Source organism: Podarcis melisellensis, assembly GCF_964234715.1.
Source record: "Podarcis melisellensis genome assembly, chromosome: 3".
Classification (NCBI taxonomy): Eukaryota; Metazoa; Chordata; class Lepidosauria; order Squamata; family Lacertidae; genus Podarcis; species Podarcis melisellensis.
Window position 1 is genome coordinate 38,820,739 of NC_138530.1, and position 6,000 is coordinate 38,826,738.

Below are 6,000 nucleotides of genomic sequence, written 5' to 3' on the forward strand. Positions count from 1 at the left end.
GTTTCTTGTAAGCTCTCAGCAGAATTTGGAAGCTGCAGCTGTGCGACTCTAGTAAGTGAGGCTTTGGTAGGGGAGCAGGGGAGCCTTCCTGTTTCATCTCAGGCAGTGGAACTGGCTTCCCCAGAGCTTTCATTAGAGAGAGGATGGAATCTCTTGGTAGCCTAAGCAATGGCAGTAAGATCTGTTCGACAGGGGAACAGACTTCCACGAGAGATGGTGGACTCTCCTTCCTTGGAGGTTTTTATGCAGAGGTTGAATGTCCACCTGTCATATATGATCTAGTTGAGATTTCTGCTTTGCAGGGGGTTGGACTAGATGACCCAGGGAGGGTCTTTCACAAACAGTGAGCCACAACTGAGAAGACTCTGTCATGGGTAAACATGAGCAGGCAGCACCCAGCAACGGCACCACCATCAGAGCCTCTCTGCAGATTGCAGAGCCCAAGATGGCTGACAGCCACTTTTTTAGGTACTTGTGACCCAAGCCAAGTTTTGTACGCTAATACAATTGCCTAGAGCTGACAACATCTTTTTCTGAGGAAATTTCTTTTATTTTCTCACTCTCCTGGGAAAAAAGGCCATTTTGAAAAATATTATCTGAATATTCTCCACCATTGCTTGGCGACAGCCACCATTTCCTCTCACTCCCAGAAAGATGGCAGCCTGTCTGCCAATACAGTCACTGCTATTGCTACTTGCAGATAGAAAAGTATGAAAAAGAAACAAAGAAAATGTTACTGCCACTGCCCTGAGAAACTGATTATTTTTCCCCTCCCCAAGAGAAATTTGGTGATGTGATCCACCCAATCTCTCTGCCCACAAATAGGGTGGAGAATGGTGAGGGGACATTTGCCCTCAGCTCTACTTTGTGCTGACAAGAGCCTGAGAACAGCGAGTGGATAGATGAAATGCCTTCTTCCTGAGCTATAGATGGCAGATGGCCTTTGTTAACACAGTGCTCATCATCTGTCTCCCAGCTAAGCAGAATTATTGAGGTTTTACCGGAAACCACAACCAGATTCTAAATGTGCCACATGCATTATTTCCACTTCCCCATCCCTCCTCACCATCTCTGCTGATGTTTTCAAAGAACAAACATTTCGTAGCGTTAAACACTTTACTCTGAAACATCCGCTGCGTACAATTCCGGAGAAATAAAAGCACTGCACAGCATTGAAGACTCGAGGCTCCTGCTATTTGAGTCATTAAAAAGCCATGGTGTGTTGGATACATGGCTCAAGAGATGGTGTTAAGAAGCAGACAGGAGTCAGGTGGGAATGGAGGAGTACAAACAGTTTTTAAAAGTCTCTCTCTCCCCCCCCCCACTCATCCCAGCTTTGTGTTTCCCAGTTAGCATAATAAGCAGAAGGGTTTTTTACTTCCCTTTTGGCACTGACATGGTAGCCATGAGATGCCAGGAGTCTGCACACATGACAGCTTCTGCCACCTGATATGCCCAACTGGCTGGCCAGGATGTGACTCCGGACAATCAGCGTGGAAACCTGGAGTCCATGGCAAAGGCTGTTGAAACCGGAGAAGAGAGCAGCGGGAGCGTTTGCTGTCACTGAAACACATTGTTCCAATTTGTGGTCATCTTAACAGAGAAGGGCTTTGTTGGAATAGCCACAAGTAACAAGGCGCACCCATGTTGAAAATAATTGAGTGGAGTGTAAAAACCAACAAAATGATGAGAGAGAGGGAGAGAGAGAGAGAGAGAGAGAGAGAGAGAGAGAGAGAGAGAGAGAGAGAGAGAGAGAGAGAGAGAGAGATTGGATGGAAGTGGATCAAATCTCTTGGAAGCCTTCCATTGTCTTATGGCAGGAAAAGGCTCTGCTTTTGTAAGCTGGCACCTGGAAGCTAGAAGGTCCCCTGTGCCTAACGGTGCCATCAGAACAGCAGCACCGACTTAGGCTCCAGACTTGGGCCGTACCACAACATCATTAAGAAATATTACAAAGAAAGCAAAGAAAATATATATATATTTGCAGTCCATTTCACAGTATCATGCAAGTCCTTCCAATCCAGTTTCTGAATTAGTTTGTATGTCTTTTAATTTAAAACAGACATGCATATGTATATATGAATTTTTGAACATTGTGTCTCTCAAAATAAGCATTCTTCAAATGCATTTCGAATTTTTTTTTTAGATGAGAACTACATTCTAATATTTAGCAAGTGTAAAAGCTGATGGATAACTAAGTTCTGATCCAGGAGATCAGTTCATAGTAGAATGTGAAAAGATCACACATCTCTAATTTGCATGTATATTCTTCATGGATATGTTTGAAGAGTTTGGTTGATCATGAAATACACACCTAGAGAGCAAGGCTGAGCCTTTTATCGATTTGCTTATATATCTGAACTGGGATTTGACTCTCCGTGACACGAGGTTTTCAGGTACGGTGGATCCAATCAGAAGTAGCTGGTGAGTTATTGAGTGTACTGGGCCTGGAAAGATGAGTTAAAATTAATTTAGTAAACCATAGAATCATAGAGTTGTAGCATTGGAAGGCATCTCAATGGCCATCTAGTCCAACCCTCTGCAATGCAGGAATCTCAATTACCACATCCAAATAAATTAAATAATGCTGTTATTGCTTAGCAATCCTGATGTGGCTACCATTTTTTGGTAGGACAAGGCAAAATGGCCAACTGGGTTGATGGTGTTTGCAGGGAGGGAGTTACAACATGCATTCTAGCTGAAAGTGCCAAAGGAGAAAATGTGCAGGGCAGGTGAGGTATTATGGGGCGTTGCCAGGTGCTGACAGGACTGCAGACTGGGACAGAGTAGTGGTGTGAAAGGGGAAATGGAAGGGAAGAGGCAGTGCAGATTTGGTCCCAGCTCTATGTATAAATATGGTCAATTTTATATGATTATATGATAGTGGGCCAATCTTTCTCCTCTAGAAGTAAAGTCATGAAGGTATGGTCTAAGTCCTGTGAAGTCTAGAGCAGCCTCCACCAACCTGGTGTGCTTACAAATATTGCTGAACTTCAACTCCCATCATCCCTGACCACTGGCGATGCTGGCTGGGGCTGATGGAAGTTGATGTCCATCTGGAGGGCACTAGGTTGGGGAAGGCTGGACTAGAGCTTGCCACAATAGTGTATCTAGAGGAAATTTCAGGAGTTCACACTGGAAAATATAAAGCAAATCAGTAAAAGCTGGGCGGGAATGTGAATCCATGACTGGTGCTAAACAGGGCAAATAATTTAGTAAATTCATCCTATAATTAGCATGCTTCCTTTCATGAAAGAAAATCAATCTGGCTAAGTAACTCAAACGAATTAGACTCTAATATTTATGATGGACGTGGATAGCCAAGACTTCCCACACCCATCTCAAGATCTGCTGGGTGAAAGATATTTGTAGAATTGCAGTTCTGTCTCTGTAGTATATTTCCTGCCTCGCTATGAGCTTGTGAGTGATTTTGACACTCAGGGTAATGTAAGAGTTTCTGAGGGGGAAGCAGAGTGAGCTAATGGATCAAGGGCTAGCTTTGTGGGGGGACGGGACTCTCCAGACAAGACTGAAGTCATTAGGAAACTTTTCACTCTAGCTGTCGGCATTAAATGCCACTTGTGGTTTTAACTAAGCGCTTCACTTTCCATTCCGGCTTGTGATCTAACCTTTTCAAACACTGATACCAATATGAAATTACCAGAAATAAAAGAGCAGCAAGCATCTGGAAATGATTTGGGAATAATTCAACAAAGTACAGGCATGTTTAAAGGGCATAGTAGTAGTTCAAATGATATTTCACAAGACGTGACATGCTGCAGTACCTAAACGAATTATGTTACAAAGTTACAGCAGTAATCAAATTTTAAAACTTGCATTAAAAACACCCACCATCATTCTGTAAAACTGGAAGACTTAACCCAAAATCTTCATAACAGACTCAGCAAGTCTGAGAAATAGCAAGCTGCACTTTTTAAATGTATAGAATATACTGGATAGGGTTACACTTAAGACAGGAATCACTGTGGATGTCACAGCTGCCTTACTTGATTTTGAGTGTATTAGAAGTTGGAGTGATGAGCGGCTCAACCAACAAGTCACTTCTGGATTTGGCTTAGTAAGAAGAGGGGAAAGAGATTTTCTGACACTTCATTGTACACCATTATCATTTCCAGAAGACCTGTTCACTGAGAATCTACACCTGCCCCCGCTCCAAAAAAAATTAGCCATTTGTGATGTTCCAATACTGAATGAATTGACTTGAGTGAATCCCTTGAGTGAATGGTTGCCACTGGGAGGAAAACACTGTAGTGATCTTTCTAAAATTGGGGTAGATTTGTGCTCTAATAAGGAGCATACTTGCCTGCAAATTTCAACCACTTCTGCCTTAAAATGAAATAGATATTTCCTTGTTAGAAAAATGAAACTTTAAAGTCCTTGACTTAGTTGCCTATAATTTGGCTGATGAGGAGAAGATGTCTGAGGCTGGTATGCTTGCAAATTTCATTCATTAGTGTCAGGATGAGGGAGAGGAGTTATCGTCATTTTCTCATTTCCCAATAGTGAAGGGGGTGTGGGAAGAGCAGATTTGGACAGACCCAAAGCTGAATCTGGAAACCTATGAAGTGTTTGGGCTCAGTCAGGCAGTTTCTAAAGTGCCAAACTGGGGTCCAAACCTATTCTTGCAGTTGGTGCACGCCCATCGTGAACTAACAGGCGGTTCACTACATGGCACTTAAAAGTTGTTCACATTTGTATCCCACCCTTTCTTCACTGAGCTCAGGGTGGCAAACATAGGTAAGGGCTGTTTCCTACTTTCTCCTCATAATAGCACGGAGGTAGGTTAGGATCAAAGGGACGTGGGTGGTGCTGTGGTCTAAACGACTTAGCCTCTTGGGCTTGCCAATCAGAAGGTTGGCAGTTAGAATCCCCACGACTGGGTGAGCTCCCTTTGCTCAGTCCCTGCTCCTGCCAACCTAGCAGTTCGAAAGCATGCCAAAAAGTGCAGGTAGATAAATAGGTACCACTCCGGCGGGAAGGTAAACAGTTTTTTCGTGCGCTGCTCTGGTTTCGGTGTTTCGTTGCACCAGAAGCAGCTTAGTCGTGCTGGCCACATGACCCAGAAAAACTGTCTGCGGACAAACGCTGGCTCCCTTGGCCTGCAAAGCGAGATGAGCACCACAATCCCAGAGTCTGGACTTAACTTTCAGGGGTCCTTTACCTTTACCTTTTTAAGGTTAGGGTCAGATGGTGACTGGCCAAAGGTCACCTATGAGGTCTACCACAACAAGATTCTTCACTTCAAAGTGTTTTGCAGTGTTAGTAAAAATGCACCTTAAAAGTAAATCCTGTCACAGGGATGGTGTCTAGTCACTGAAAATTCCACAGAGGAGTCCACAGAGGAATCTGGTGGCATTTGCTGTTCAAACAGCCCTTTTGACCAAATTAAATGTTATGTTTGCATTACAAAGAGGTTTTGAGTAATAGCCTCTTTAAGCCTTATGCATGAAAACTATATGAGTAACTCCCAAGGCCTAAAAGAAGCAGGATCTTAAGGGTAAGGTGACATAGCCCAGGTTGACCTGAGAGTAATTCGGCCTACATCTGCTCATGGTTGACTTCATGCTGTGTATATTTTGCTAACCATATGCCAAACATGTGTTAAGATACAGGCTGGATGGTGGAGGACAGTTGGTGGTCTCACTGCAAAACTCTAAAAGATTGCAGTATCTACGTCCTGCTCTCTCAACTTCTTCACAACTATTTGCCATCTGATTTATGAACATATAAAGTATAGAACTGACCTGGATAGATCAAAGCATTGACCCTTGCCACAGCCAATCATGGCTATATGAAAACACCTTTAAAACTCGGGGTACACAAAGTCATGAGGCTATATAAGACCCAGACATGGTAGGATGATGTAAATGTACTGTCGCAGGAAGGAGCGCTCAGTATGTATAATGTAAACCATTGTCTGGATGCTGTTATCAATGAATCATATTCTTACTAATAGTCCTTCTTTTGCCATTGTTTATT